We start from the raw sequence: 16,655 nt of genomic DNA, 5'->3' as shown, positions 1-16,655 counted from the left end.
AGAGATCATTAATATGAACCAGGAACAAGGTTGGCGCCAGAACTGATCCCTGTGGCACGCCAGTATTAATCAAGTTGAAATTGGAATATACATCATGCACTTTCACTCTCATTTTTCTTTTGCTAAGATATGAGGAAAGCAGAGGAACAAAAGATGTTAGTCCATAGCAAGGGAGTTTGGACAGCAGGGAACGGTGCCACGCACTGTTGGAAGCTTTAGAAATATCAAGGGCTACTGCATGAGTTTCTCCATGTTGGTCAATTGATTGATGGATGGTATAAGTCAGGAAATTGAGTATGTTAATGGTGGATCTTTCGTGGAGAAAACCATATTGTCTATCATTAATTTAGTGTTTGGATTCAAGATGTTTAACTATGTGCTTATTAATTAAAAATTCAAGTACTTAACCAAGAGAAGATGTGACAACTGTTGGTCTGTCATCAGAGGGGTCAGAGGAACTTCCTTTCTTTAGAATTGGGTGGATATTGGCTTCTTTCCATGAATTAGGGAATGAAGAAGTGTGTTTACATAGTCTGAATAATTAAGCTAGAGCAGAGACAAGTTCTGGGGAACACTTTTTCAAAACAGTTGGAGAAATTCCATCTGGGCCTGGAGCTTTGTTGGTTGGTAAATTGTCTAGGATGGATTTAACGTATCTTGTCTGTATTTTAAGTCCAGCAACTTTGGGAGAATCAAGTTCTAGTACTGGGATGTTCTGGCTGACATCCTCTGTTGTAGAATTTCTGGCAAATGTGCTGGCAAAGATATTCGCTTTCCCAAGTGGGTCATTTGTAATGTTGCCCTCTGAAGATTTTAGTGAGAGAATGGATGATGACTTGTTATAGTTATTATTGAAAGACTTCAGAGCTGACCATAATATTCTCTTGTCATTAGTGTTATGTAGTTATGATGCTTGATTTTGAAGAAAGTTTGATTTAGCGAGATTTATTACAACTTTTGCATCGTTTCTAGCAATTTTTAATTTACAGAGTGATTCTGATGTCTTTGATTTTAAGTAAGTGTTATATGCTAATGACTTTTGGGCCGTTGCTGTGGCACAGTTGCTGTCAAACCATTTTGGAGAGTTCAATCTGTTAATGAACTGTTGACTTGGTATGAATAAATCCATACCAGCTATACCTCATACCAATTAATCTGGCCAGGCATGTATGGGCAACACTGTTCCTGCCGAGATTCTGATTAGCTGGAGGTGTTTGTTCGATTTCGTTGTTGCTGAAACTGATACTCTTTTTATTATCAGATATGATACTGAGTTTATCGAAAATACAATCGTCAAAAGCAATAGGAAATCCGTTATATACTAAACAACAATGAAATTTTCGTAGGAAGATAGAAATATGAGTCAACAAAGTATTATAACAGTCCAAGTCAAGGTCAGCATTCGAACAATTCCTTTAAATCTCCGACACTCGATAATATAACAGAAAATTAAGGAAACCTGCTTAATCTATGCGTTGGTGTAACACACATTTAAATTTTAAGATCAGCCCGTACTGTGATAATAGAGGAGATATAATGAAATAGTTTTCCTTTAGGCTACTTTGATTTTCGCAATTTTTTCAAACCTCCCTTCCCACACAACTCGTCTTTTCACTAGAATTTTTAATTATTCAGAGTTGTGGCACGATTTAAGGGTGCGGACTGATCTTATAATTTAAATGTGTTACACCAACGCTTAGATTAAGCAGGTTTCCTTAATTTTCTGTTACATTATCGAGTGTCGGAGATTTAAAGAATTGTTCGAATGCTGACCTTGACTTGGACTGTTATAATGCGCTTGTTGACTTATATTTCTATCTTCCTACGCAAATTTCATTGTTGTTAAGTATATAACGGATTTCTTATTGCTTTTGACGATTGTATTTTCGATAAACTCAGTATCATATCTGATAATAAAAAGAGTATCAGTTTCAGCAACAACGAAATCGAACAAACATCTCCAGCCAATCAGAATCTCGGCAGGAACATTGTTGCCATACATGCCTGGCCAGATTAATTGGTATGAGGTATAGTACTGTGTCATTAATGTGGGACTGTGTAGAATTGACATCACTAGAGGAGAAAGACTGCCGTTGAATGTCCGCAAGATAATTTCTAAATTCATCCCAGTCTGCCCTATCAAAGTGCCATTGGGTCACCCTGATAGGTTCAGAATAGGGAGGTTTGGGGGGGCCAACTAATGTAGCTTTGATGAGATTGTGGTCAGAGGATCCAAGAGGTGACAGTACTTCTATCCTGTATTGATCTGGATTATTTTTCAGGAATAGATCCAAGAGATGGGCATTATGGTCAGGATTATCTGGTATTCTGATTGGTTGCTTTACCAACTGCATGTAAACGATTCTGCAAACAGCTCGCTCTCTAGACCAGCTTCCTCAATCCTGGCAGGACACATTAACCATCCAGCATTATGAAATACGTTAAAATCACCCAAAATGGTAATTTCGGTGCCAAGTGCAAGGTTAAGGTTACTCAACTGTGTGAAAATGGAGTCAAATACACTGGGTTCTGTAGAAGCACTGGGGAGTGATAGACTACACAGATACATTTGGTAATATCTAGATAATTTAGTTTATACAGTGAGTAATCAAAATTAATTGAAATGAAGTTTAAAACAGTGTCAACTGCATCTTCAGATCTGATATAACAACAGGTGCCACCCTTGTTACGGAAGTTTGTGAGATGGTAACCAGGAAAACAAAAAATGGATATTTCAGTAAAGGAAGAGATTTGTGGTTCTGTGAGGAACAGGGCCAGAGGGAATTTGGACTGTAAAAAAAAAAAAAAAAAAAAAAAGAACTGATCAGATTGGTGCTGAGACCAGGGATATTGGTGAATAATAAGGCTGCATCTGTACTTCGCTGACGAACATGAATGGAATTTGCAACAGCCACCACCAGCACAGTCGCTTAATGGCGATCGGGAGGACCCTATGCTGCCAGCCACCACTTTGATAGGTGGTTAATGCAATATTGGCCTCCTGAGCCTTTCCTCTAAATGATCTTTGTAATAATATTGACCAGGAACTCATCAGCCAAGAGAGACAATCTGCCACCTTTTCAAACATGTGAAAATATTTAGCGACATCCTGCTCATTAAAAGGGGGAACAAGCTCGATATTTTTTGCCACATCAAATGCCTCACCATTCGAAACAAAAATACGTGGGGAACTACTGAGCTGCTTAAGGCAAAACTCGTGATCCATTTCCATCCGTTTCTTTTGGGCGTGCAGTTCCTACTCTCTTAATGTAATTTTGGCTAATTCAAGCCTTGTTTTATCACCAACATTGGGAAGTGGTGGCTCTCCCAAATAACTACTGTGAGCAAAGGTCTCTCACTCTAAGGGCTTGCTTAAAATCTGACCATGGTAATATCAGTATGGTTGTAGGGTACGCTCCGACAAATGAGGCTGCTGATGAAATGAAGGATGACCTTTATTAGAAGCTGCAGGATGTAGTGAATAGAGTGGCAAGACATGATGTGTTAGTTTGCATTGGTGATTTTAATGCGATTGTTGGCAGTAGTAGGGATGGCTTTGAAGATTGTATGGGTAAGGAGGGTGTTGGTATAAGAAACGAAAATGGGGTGCGAATTGCAAGCTTTTGTTTGGCAAATGACCTTATAATTGGTGGAACTATCTTTGAGCATAGAAAAATACATAAGACTACTTGGATTTCACCATGTGGTAAATATTGTAACCAGATTGACCACATTGCAATTAGCAGAAGGCGTAGGAGTTATTTGCAAGATGTTTGCGTAAGGAGGGGAGCAGATATAGGTAGTGATCATCAACTTGTTGTGTCAAAGATTAAAATAAAACTTAAGAGAAACATTAATGGTAATTGTACAGGAGGTAATAATTATGATTTTGATGAGCTGAGAAGTGATGAGAGCACGAGGGAAAAGTTTCGGTGCGAATGTAGAAACAGGTTTCAAGTCCTGCAGACTTTGATGGAATCTGAAGACAATGATATTAATCAAATGTGGAGAGAGGTAAAAGAGGTTTTGCATGAGAGTGCTAAGGTTACTATTAAGAAAAAGGGAAAAGCGAGAAGGAAAAAGTGGATGTCAGATGAAACATGGAATGTAATTCAGAAAAGGAAAGAGGCTAAGTTAAGAAGTGAAGAACAACATGTTGATGGCCAGGTAGTTGAAGTACTTTGAGCAAAGTACATTCTGAAGTAAAAAGACTCGTTAGACGTGATAAGAGGAGCCTATATGATGAAAAGGCGACAGATACAGAAATTAAATTAAGTAAAAATGACGGTCAGAGCACAAGAGTAGCGTATCAGGCCATAAAGGAGTTAACTGGGACTGAAAGGAGAAGGAAGGAAATACCTGTACGAGATAGAAATGGTAATTTGATGACTAAAGATTTGGATATAAAAGGAAGATGGAAAGAGCACTTTGAATCTGTTCTAAATAAACCAATCCCAGCTGAAGAGGACATTTTGCCAGCCGAGAGAGATTTGCAGATAGAAACAGGGGATATAACTTTGGAAGAGGTAGCAAAATCTATAAAGGAGTTAAAGAATTTTAAGGCTCCAGGTGAGGATGGAATATTCCCTGAAATGCTTAAGGTGGAAAATGACGAGTTGATGAATGCGCTTTTGAAACTTTTTAATGTGGCTTGGGATAATGGTGGAATTCCAGAAGAGTCGAAGAATGGAGTGATTATAAAAATACCAAAAAAGGGAGATTTAAGTGTGTGTGGCAATTGGAGGGGGATAACTTTGACACCTGTAGTTGCAAAAGTCTTTTCCAAAATCTTGTTGAACAGAATAGAGCCAGTAATTGATAAAATTTTAAGAGAAGAACAAGCGGGATTTAGAAAGGGTCAAGGTTGTAATGTTCAGATTTTTATTGTAAGGCATCTAATGCAACAAGCTAATGAGATGAAAATGCCACTTAACATGTGTTTTGTGGATTTTGAAAAGGCGTTTGATAGTGTTTCACGTGGAGCTATGTTGAAAATTATGAGATTCTATGGTATACCAGAAAAGTTTGTAAATATTATTAGAAGCCTGCATGAAGGTACTTTTTGTAAGGTAATGGTGGGTGGTTCTTTGAGTGATCCATTTCAAGTTAGGTCAGGAGTGATTCAAGGAGGAGTTCTCTCGCCATTGTTGTTTGTTTTGGTTATGGATTATGTTATGAAAAAGGTTGTAAGGAGAACAGGTGCAGGAATTAACTGGAAAGAAAATAAGAAGCTGATGGATTTGGACTATGCTGATGATATTGTACTGATTTGCGGAAGTATTTGCGAGATGCAGAGGGTGCTCGATTGTCTGGTGGAGGAAGGAGAAAAAGTGGGATTGGTAATAAATTGTGGAAAGACTGATATTATTAATATGAACGTGGAGAACCAAATCGATTGTGTAATTGGGAATAATGTGGTGAAGAATGTAGAAAACTTTAAATATCTGGGAACGATTGTATCATCTAATGGATCATTGAACAATGAATTGAGGAGAGGATTAGACAGGCTTGGCGAGCTGTTGGAATGTTGAAATCTGTTTGGAATAATAATATGCTTTCGATACATACTAAAGTGAAAATTTACAAGTCCATGGTTAGACCAATTTTAATTTACGGGCATGAGTCATGGTACAGTACAATTGCAACAGATCAGAAAGTATTAGGATTTGAGAATAAAATACTGAGAAGGATTCTTGGGGTAAAGTGGCAAGACAGAGCTGCAAATGAAAGAGTAAGGGATATTACGAGAGTGGAACCAGTTAATGAATATGTGAGACTGTCTCGCTGGAAGTGCCTGGGGCACATATACAGAAAAGAAGGTTGTTTAATACAGGATGTGCCAGAGTGGATTGCTAGAGGAAGAAGAGGTAGAGGTAGGCCGAGGGAAACCTGGTTGAGGACAATGAAAAAAGAAGCAGGAGAGGAGTGTTGGTGGGACCTGAAGGAGATGGCAAGAGACAAATATTGGTGGAGAGAGTTCATTGAGGCCCTATGCATCCCGTGGGGTGCCACAGGAAATGATTGATTGATTGATTGTCAGGACTATATAACACCGGCATTTCAGTGCTCTCTAAGGCAGGGTCAGATTCCAGCAACTCCGGTTCAACTTCATCTCATTCACCAAACATAGCCTGATAGACTGCACTGAGTAAACTAGACCTGCTGACATTCCCACGGAGTCTCAGCTGCAGAGACTGAGATACAATTTTGAGCTCGGATTTAGTGAGGCTTTCCACAGCAGTTGGACTAGGCTCTAGCATCACTGTCACTAGTTAGAACCGTGATAGCATTATTGTAGGTTAGTACTGAAAGCATTGTATCTTGGCAAGAGGTCACCAAATAATAATATGTCATGCTGTTACGACTGTGATCTCAGTCTAGCCCAACATCGTGAACAGGGATTCCCTTTTACTGCTCGGTAGGAGAATGAAACACCGAACTCTTTTCTTAACAATACATCCGACTTATACTACTACAGGTTCTGAATATTGACATAAAACATGTACACAAGCCCAAGATACTATCCTAGATGCAGGAGAGGGGACAAGATACATGAAGAGGGTAGGGTAAATACATACTAAGTGGATTAGACTAACAAACATATTGATTCAGCTTACATGACAAGTGGTTCAGGTGTGGTTCAGGCTGAGGAAGAGAAAGAGCCTTTTCCTTCCTCTCCTACAGGTTATAAAGGGGCTTGGCTCCACATACAATATACACTCTCTGACGCAGCCAATGTCTCCTCATCAGGGCAGCCTGTCTCTGTTTCAGTGGCTCCCTCATACCTGGGTGGTCTAGATCAAAGGACGCCGCCAGACCTGTTTCAATAATGGGATATGGGCCCTCATTAGAAGATGTAATGTCGAGGGCGGCATGAAAATGTCGCCATGCCTACCCTTCATTGTACTTATCGGCTTAGGGCTGTCATCAAGGTTCCATTCGGAGGCAAGCAGTCCAGTACAGATCATCAAAAAAGGCCAAGCCATAATCCTCAGGTAGAAAGGGTCACTGGTAACTGCCAGTTCATATCTGGGAACCAGCCCACGTCTCAGTGTGGCAATATATATATATATATATATATATATATATATATATATATATATATATATATATATTGTTACGGAACAGAGAAAGATAACGTACACTTTAAGTGAGAATACTAAGAGTCACTACTGTCCCGTAAAGTTCCAGGTTCAAAACAAAAGAGTTAGGTAAAATTACAAGTTAAAGTTTAATGCACAAACTAACAACAAAACATTCAAGACTCATAATGATAATGTAATGGCAAATAAACAGGTTAAATATATGGTTAACTCCAATAGCCTCTATTAACACGAAATTAGCAAGAGTAAATTTATCTAAGTCAGCCCTGATAAAATGAAAATGCACCTGGTAATGCTCAGTTAATGCAAGATAAATTATTACAGATACAAACTATTATCAAAAATGACTGACATAAAATCCAACATTAATCACAAAACCTCACTAGGCCCAAGAATCAACCTTATGCTACACAGTACAAGAAAAAATACGACAGTTATACTCAAATTACACACAGCTGCTAGATGTTTGGAGATTTCTTGAGCACTCACAATAATAATATCTGTACAGGGAAGGACAGAGATGTGAACAAAATGAGGAGCAGATCTAAGTGGCAATGATGCAGAGACTGAGCTCATTATATAGGGGCCAGGAGAGCTTGATACAACTTGTAAGAAGGACGCGCAAATGAAGCCATGGGGACAAAGAGCTGAAAATCCCGCTCTGAATAACAGAGAGAACGACTTACTCTACTATAACGGTAGAAGGGGGGGACTGAGCCAGAACACGCTCGTGATCAAACATGCAGCATACTGTGCGTTAAAATTACACAAAGGATGATGAAATCATAGGCTATGTAACACCTCCCCACAAAGAAAAAAGAAATTTACAAAGGAAATTTCTTATTACTCTAAAACAATCTGTACATGGCGTTACAGAACATGCAAATGTCTTTCCTAATGTTACAAAACATGAGATCTCCCTAGCACATTCAGTCATAGGTACTTGCCAGTATCCCTTTAACAAATCAAACTTACTTATGTACCTAGCCTTTCCGATCTTGTCTATGCAATCTTCCACGCGAGGGAGAGGGTAAGTGTCTGTTTTGGTTATCTGATTAACACGTCTGTAGTCAATGCAAAGCCGCTGTGACCCACCCGGCTTAGGGACCAGAGTGACAGGAGAACTCCACTCGCTCTGACAGGGCTCAATCATCTTGTGGTCCAACAGGTAGCCAAGCTCCTTCTGGATGAGAGGAACTTTCACTGGGTTCACACGGTAAGGAGGCAATTTAATTGGCTTTGCGTCTCCAACATCGACATCATGCATCAACACAGTGGTTCTTCCTGGAGTGGCACGGAACACTAGCGGGTACTCCTGCAGTAATGCCGAAAACTCCTGCCTTTCCTTGGGAGGTAGATGAGAAAGCTTAGTCTGGAGATCATTCATGATATCAGGATTCTTCCCCAAACTATCACTCAGGCTCATACTGCATGGGAGAGCTTCACTTGCAGACTCAGGTGGAACAGCTACAGTGCAGACTGGATTATTTTCGTCCCGCCTGTGATATAACTTTAGCATGTTGACGTGACATAGTTGCTTGCTCTTTCTACGATCTGGTGTGGCGATGACATAGTTGACATCACTGAGTTTCTTCTCCACGAAATAAGGGCCACTAAACTTGGCTTGAAGAGGTTGCCCATGAACTGGTAGCAGAATCAAAACCTGATCTCCTGGCTGAAAGTGGCGTAACCTGAACTTCCCATCATACCAAGTCTTCATCTTCTGAGCAGCTCCTAAATTCTCTCTCGCCAGCTGTAAAGCAGTGGACAGCCGTTCTTTGAACTTCATCACATACTCCAGCAGGTTGACGTCATCTTCCTCCGACAGCCAACATTCCTTGAGTAACTTAAGGGGTCCTCTTACTTCATGGCCAAACAGTAGTTCAAAAGGTGAGAAGCCCAGTGATTCATTTGGAGATTCTCTTGCGGCAAACACAACGGATGGAAGACCTTTATCCCAGTCTTTCTGATGTTCCAAACAGTATTTCTTGAGCATCGATTTGAGTGTTTGATGATATCTCTCCAACGCTCCTTGGGTCTGGGGATGGTAAGCTGAAGACGTGATCTGGGTGATGCCCAACTCTTTCAGAGACTGCTTGAAAACGTTTGACATGAAATTACTTCCACGGTCTGACTGTACCTCCTTGGGCAGACCAAACTTTGTGAAGAACCCTAGCATTTCCTTAACCACGTTCTTTGCTGAAATGTTTCTAAGTGGAATGGCTTCAGGATAACGAGTAGCCATATCAATCATGGTCAACACATAAGAAAATCCTGAAGAAGTCTTAGGAAGAGGGCCCACAATATCCACCAACACACGGGTGAAAGGCGCCTCAAAAGGAGGAATGGGAACTAGAGGTGCAACCTTTTCAGTCTGATTACACTTCCCCCACAACTTGACAGGTGTGACAAGACTTACAATACCAGGAAACATCCCTGAAGATACCTGGCCAGTAGAAGTGTTTCAAAATGCGTGCCACAGTCTTCCTCACTCCGAGGTGTCCTGCCAAACTCGAATCATGAGCCACTCGAATGATATCCTGCCTACAAACACGAGGGATGACAACTTGATGTACAACCTCCCATTCACAGTCGGCTGATGCTGTTGGGGGTCTCCACTTCCTCATAAGTACTCCTGACTTTATATAATAACGAGTAGAAGCACCGGCTGACTCTTCCTCACTGCATGCAGAGTTAGCTAGACCTTTCAACTCAGGGTCAGCAACCTGCAACTCAACCAACTCATGACGAGACAAATTATCAACACTACGGGGTACTGCCTCATCTGGTGAGTGGTCCAAATTAGCAAGAAAAGTGTCAGCTAGGATAACATCATCATCATCATTATCCTCTAAATCACCAGTAACTTTAGACTTAGCCCTAGTGACAGCACATGCAGGGAACACATCAGGGACATCACAATCCTGGGACGCAGCCACTGGCTCACTAGACAACTGAGGAGCTGGACACACTTGACTTCCACCAATATCATTTCCAAGTAAGAAAGTTACACCTGACATTGGGAGTGTCTCAACCAACCCAACCATAACAGAACCATTAACAAAACCAGACTCTAAATTCACTCTGCACAGAGGGACAGAGAAGTAATTATTCCCTACACCTTGTAAGATTACAGTTTCATCAGAGGAATTAACATTAGAGCCTAGAACACTGGTCAGCATAAGGGATTGGCAAGCACCTGTATCACGATATATTTGAACTGATTTCCTGTCATAACTGTCCAGAGGACTGACAAAACCATCAGACAGGAAATTAGCACATGAACTCTTGAGAGTGTCACCCACGTTACTGCTCAAAAGAGGAGCTCCATCATGAGAATTTAAGTTACCCCTCAAAGCAGGTTCAGTTAACTCAGTTAAAGAATTCTGGGAACTCTCAAGAGTGGACACTAGACCAATTGACTGAATATTTAAAGACTCCTTTTTGTTCACATCACGCTGTCTCCTGAAACATCTCTGCGTAGTATGACCAAGCTTACTACAATAAGTACATTTACTTTTCTGAAATCTAGTGGTGGAGCTGGTATTTACTTCCTGAGAAACATCATCTTTATTCTCTTTCCTGTTACCTGTACTCTGAGTAGAGGCAACGTACTTACTCTCAGCTTTCCCTTTTTCTCTAGAATATCTCTTGTGAGTGAGAACGTACTCATCAGCTAAAACTGCAGCATCAGACAAATTATCTATTCTTTTCTCATCAAGATATAGGCTTACATCTTTATAAATACACCTCTTGAAGTCCTCCAGCAAAATCATCTGCTTAAATTTACCAAAATCAGAATCCACATTCTTAGAATTTAACCACTGCTCTAACAGATCTTCTTTGATTTTTGCATACTCAACATGGGATTGCTTATCTTGTTGTAAGTTGTCCTAAATTTTACTCTATAGGCTTCAGGAACAAGCTCATAGGCCTTAAAAATCAAGCTCTTAACTACATCATAATTATCAGATTGATCCTGAGGCAAAGATGCATAAGTTACTTGAGCTTTACCGGTGAGAACAGTTTGAAGGAGTACTGGCCAATACTTTTTAGGCCAATTAAAACCTGTAGCTACCCTCTCAAACAACTGAAAATACTTTGTTAAATCAGATTCATTTAAAGGAGGGACAAGTTTAACATTTTTAGCCACATCAAAATCATCAGAGCTAGATGATCCAGTTCCACCTTGTTTCATGCGATACTCATGGTCCGCCTGAATCCTAGCAATTTCAGCTTGTGCCTCAGCCTTCTTAGCTTTTGCCTGAAATTCAGCCTCCTTAGCTTTTGCCTGAAATTCAGCCTCCTTAGCCTGTGCTTGAAATTCAGCTTCCTTCACACGAGCCTCCTGCAGGGCTAGCTGTAACTTAGCTAATTCAATCTGCGTTTGCTCATTTCGAGGAGTTACATTAAACAAGCTTTCATTAATCATGTCAACAATTTGATCTTTAGAATGATGAGAGCGAACAGCAATTCCCAACTGTTGAGCAACAAGCTTAAGTTCATTCTTTGTTCTGTTTTCCACATCACACACTGTTTGCACATTTGACAAAAAATCTTTGGCTTCATCAAGTGTAGTAATAGTAGACATCATGAATAAGTAACAGTCACAAAATATCAAGCAATATCCTTATGATAATATCCTGAATATCCTGATAAGAGGTCGCCAAATTTATGTTACGGAACAGAGAAAGATAACGTACACTTTAAGTGAGAATACTAAGAGTCACTACTGTCCCGTAAAGTTCCAGGTTCAAAACAAAAGAGTTAGGTAAAATTACAAGTTAAAGTTTAATGCACAAACTAACAACAAAATATTCAAGACTCATAAGGATAATGTAATGGCACATAAACAGGTTAAATATATGGTTAACTGCAATAGCCTCTATTAACACGAAATTAGCAAGAGTAAATTTATCTAAGTCAGCCCTGATAAAATGAAAATACACCTGGTAATGCTCAGTTAATGCAAGATAAATTATTACAGATACAAACTATTATAAAAAATGACTGACATAAAACCCAACATTAATCACAAAACCTCACTAGGCCCAAGAATCAACCTTATGCTACACAGTACAAGAGGAAATACGACAGTTATACTCAAATTACACACAGCTGCTAGATGTTTGGAGATTTCTTGAGCACTCACAATAATAATATCTGTACAGGGGAGGACAGAGATGTGAACAAAATGAGGAGCAGATCTAAGTGGCAATGATGCAGAGACTGAGCTCATTATATAGGGGCCAGGAGAGCTTGATACAACTTGTAAGAAGGACGCGCAAATGAAGCCATGGGGACAAAGAGCTGAAAATCCCGCTCTGAATAACAGAGAGAACGACTTACTCTACTATAACGGTAGAAGGGGGGGACTGAGGCAGAACACGCTCGTGATCAAACATGCAGCATACTGTGCGTTAAAATTACACAAAGGATGATGAAATCATAGGCTATGTAACAATATATATATATATATATATATATATATATATATATATATATATATATATATATATATATATAACCCGGTTTAACGATGTAATTGGTCAGGTAAAACCCCATTGTTAGGCAGGGTATCATATATCGGGTACTTTTAACATGTAAAGTAATGGGGAGCGTTTACCAGCCTTGGGTTTCCCCCCTAGTCAAGTCCAAAACCCACCCAAGTGAGCCCAAAAACAAGTTGAAAGCCAAACTAAATGGCCTAACAGCTTTAAAAGACGCTACAGTAACCTAAGCCAAGCACCTGTAAATAGCTCACTAAAACCAACAAATAGAACCTGAAAATCGTCAAATATAGTCCGTAAAAAATCAGGTTTAGTAAACTGTGCCCCAAAATGACAATATTCACCCCCACCTATGACTAAAACACAGTCTTAGTCTACAGACAGTTTATAGATCAATCTAAACCCACAAATTTAATCTAAAATATAATCATAATCGGTAAAAGAAAATCAAAACCCTTTGTTAAACAGGTGTTTGGCCATCGTTAGGCGGGGTATGTTGGTATTTCTACCCCCATCGTAGCCCGGGTATCACATCTAAGGGTATCATATATCAAGACATTACTATACATACAGTATATATATATATATATATATATATATATATATATATATATATATATATATATATATATATATATATATATATATATATATATGTAAACCCTTGCTCTCAAGTAGGCCATTTTCAGCTTATTCTTTCCAGTCGGGCATCATTATTCAGCTTAGAGACGTTCCACAGTTCAAGGCTGTATCTATCCCATCCCATGTGAAAATTGTTTACATCAATAAGTACTCTTCTGCTACTGTACGGAAAACAAATATCTTGTTGACGTGGTTAACGAACCTGCAGGTAACCCCTCGAGATGGAGTAGTCTCTCCAGTACTGAATAATATACTCTGGTCGTAGCACAAAAATGACATCATCTACAACAAATACTTGTGTGTGTGTGTGTGTGTGTGTGTGTGTGTGTGTGTGTGTGTGTGTGTGTGTGTGTGTGTGTGTGTGTGTGTCATCCTTTCGCCGTTGTGTTTGTGGTAACATTCTTACTACGATGATGGTATTTGTAGTTATTGTTGCCACCCCACTGTACTTTTTATTAATCTCCCTGTACTCCCTCTCACCCATGATTTCTTTAATCAGCTGCTTCCACTCATAGACTATGTATATTGTATTCTTACCAACCAGAGCATTTTTTCTGGTATTTTACTAATCCCATCCAAACTATTTTTTGATATTCCTGATATCACCATTATACATTCATCATATTCCTGCCACTGTTAATAAATATTTACTTTCTTCTTGGCACTGCCTGTTTACTTTGATGATTATTCTGTCATTGCTAGATTACTATTATTACATCCTTGCCATCCTCACACTATTTCTATTAATTGTCATGCCACATCTATGCGATTTAGTTTTATACTTGCCACATTGATACTATTCTTTCCGTTTTTTAATGCCCACATCCTATTTACTTTTTTTTTGTTCCCACCAACTCCAAAAGAATTTTCATTTTATTATAGCCCAGCAGACGTTTAATGCCATTATGTCTTTGTAATAGTCTGTTGCAGTGACGTGGTTAGAAATATTCCCTGTTAACTTCCTGACTAGGATGACAGTACTCTTTCTTGCAACCTCGAGAGTCTAGAGTGGGTGATACAGTTTAAATTGCGCGCGCGCGCGTGTGTGTGTGCGTGTGTGTGTGTGTGTGTGTGTGTGTGTGTGTGTGTGTGTGTGTGTGTGTGTGTGTGTGTGTGTGTGCTGTGGGAACTTTTTTTTTTTTTTTTTTTTTTTAGTTTTACCAAATTTGGTAGAAGGGTAAAGGAATAGCCACTAGGTTGACCTATTATTTTTTGAGAACATTGGGTTAAAGGTCAAGGTCACAGACTTAGGTAAAATTTCACCAAGAAAACAGTTGTTTTCATCCAATTTAGGTCAAACATGGGGGGTGCTGAGGTTAATGAAAGAACGAATGTGTTAGGTTTTAAAATAGTTAGTCAAAGGTCAAGATCACAGGACAAGATCAAAGTTCGACTTACGTGCCAGTGTGTGATCAAAATAACTAAAACTGTTTTTAACTCATTTGGACCAAAGTTGATGGAAAGGTTGAAGGTCAGCTGAGGGGTTGACATACTGTTTTGAGAGCAACATGTCGAAAGTCAAGATCAGATGGCAAGGTCAGCTTCATCAGGTTTCATCCTAGTTAGAATAAGCTTTGTGAATAACGACTGTAGTGAGTATAGAATAACTGCACTCGTTGTACAGGACATCCAGTCAAAGTTCACGGTCTGAGGAGAGAGCCAGCTGAAAAAGCTCTTGTGTGAGTATTTTGGACCAAAGTTAGTGAGTGAAAGGAATGAAATAATAGAATTTTGAAAGCAGTTTACCAAAGGTCATGGCAGCCCTGCAAAGTTAAATATTCGACCTAAAGACCAAATGTTGGGCGCGAGTGTTGCATTGTTACAATGCTCATAGTTTACTCTTATAGTATTTTTTGTTGTTGTTGTGTTGTTTTTACCTCGGGGCTATTTTTTTCTTCACTCTTTCCACTATCAAACTACAGTATTTAATAATCTCTCCTTTGCTAACACCTGATTTTTTTTAGTATTCTAATCTTGCCATCCCCAGACTCGTCATTATGTTATCCTTGCGACAGTATAATTTTGATCACGTATTTTAATCTCTCCATTGCCAGACTATTTTATCCTATTTATGCAACCCCTTCATTTTTTTTTTCCTACCACCAGATCATTTTTCATTTTTTTTTATTGTCACTGTTCGACTATTTCTGTCCTATTCTGGCTACCCCAGACCACATGATACGTTAATTCTGTCGCATCCAGACTGATTTTTTTTTTCTTTTCTCCACCATAATATTTTAAGTACATTCAGGGTACTTCAGTAAACTGCCGCATGCGATTAATTTCATTACATCTTAGCAAGAATTTCCACTCGGGATCGAACTAGAAATTCTCACATCCTATGCTACGATGTCGGTATTAATGGCTTATTCTCGCCACTCCCTGGCTATTTTAGATTATATTTTGGCCATGTGCAGACTTTTTTTTCCCTCCTATTGCCATCATATTGTGTGTGTGTGTGTGTGTGTGTGTGTGTGTGTGTGTGTGTGTGTGTGTGTGTGTGTGTGTGTGTGTGTGTGCCTGCCTGACAATTTTGTATTCTGCTTTTAGCCCCCGGGAATTTTCACATCCTTTGCGAAACTTGTTATTTGTATTTTCTTCTAACCATCCCGATTACTTCTAAAATTTCTTCCTCGTGCTAATTCATTCTATTCTTGCCACCACAGAAAATATTTTATCCCTATACTTGGCATCCCAAAATTATTTTTATTGTATTTCCTACACGAAAATGCAGCATTTTTACATCTCGGTGGACATCTCTTAATGAATCATTGGAAGAAGAAACCATTGCTCCGTTAATTTATCACAGTATTAGTATTTTATTCCTGTCATCAGTCTTTATATATATATATATATATATATATATATATATATATATATATATATATATATATATATATATATATATATTCCCACCCGAAACAATATTTTAATTATGTTCTCTCCAACTAGAAACGACTTTAATTCTGTTGACTCCACATCAAGACGATCTTATATCCCCTTTTTTGTCACTCCTAGAATTCTATTGTTATTAAATCTTACACACTTCGATTAATCTTTCATTCTATGTTCTTGCCACGTCATTGCATTTTTGTCCAACGCTTAGTACTATAAACAGACGTTTTTTCTGTCGTGCTTTGGCCAGAGTAAGACGAAATACTACCACATATTAGGAACATCTCGTGGTGAACTACTGAAAGCAGACTCTTATTGCTCTTCTAATAAGATAGCGATATTCGAAGTTTAATATTGTCACAACTAGAATATTACTTCTTTGAACACAACGCGATTGTTTTAGTCTTATCTCTTCACTTCCAGACAATAATTAAGCTTTTTATGTCACCCTTCTTTTATTCTTTATTATTATCATTCTAAATTATCTTTTAGATGCTTCAGTCTA

Source organism: Coenobita brevimanus, chromosome 101 (genome assembly GCF_032717465.1).
Source record: "Coenobita brevimanus isolate Jiangsu-jjx chromosome 101, ASM3271746v2, whole genome shotgun sequence".
Taxonomy (NCBI): domain Eukaryota; kingdom Metazoa; phylum Arthropoda; class Malacostraca; order Decapoda; family Coenobitidae; genus Coenobita; species Coenobita brevimanus.
This window is presented reverse-complemented; position numbering follows the sequence as displayed.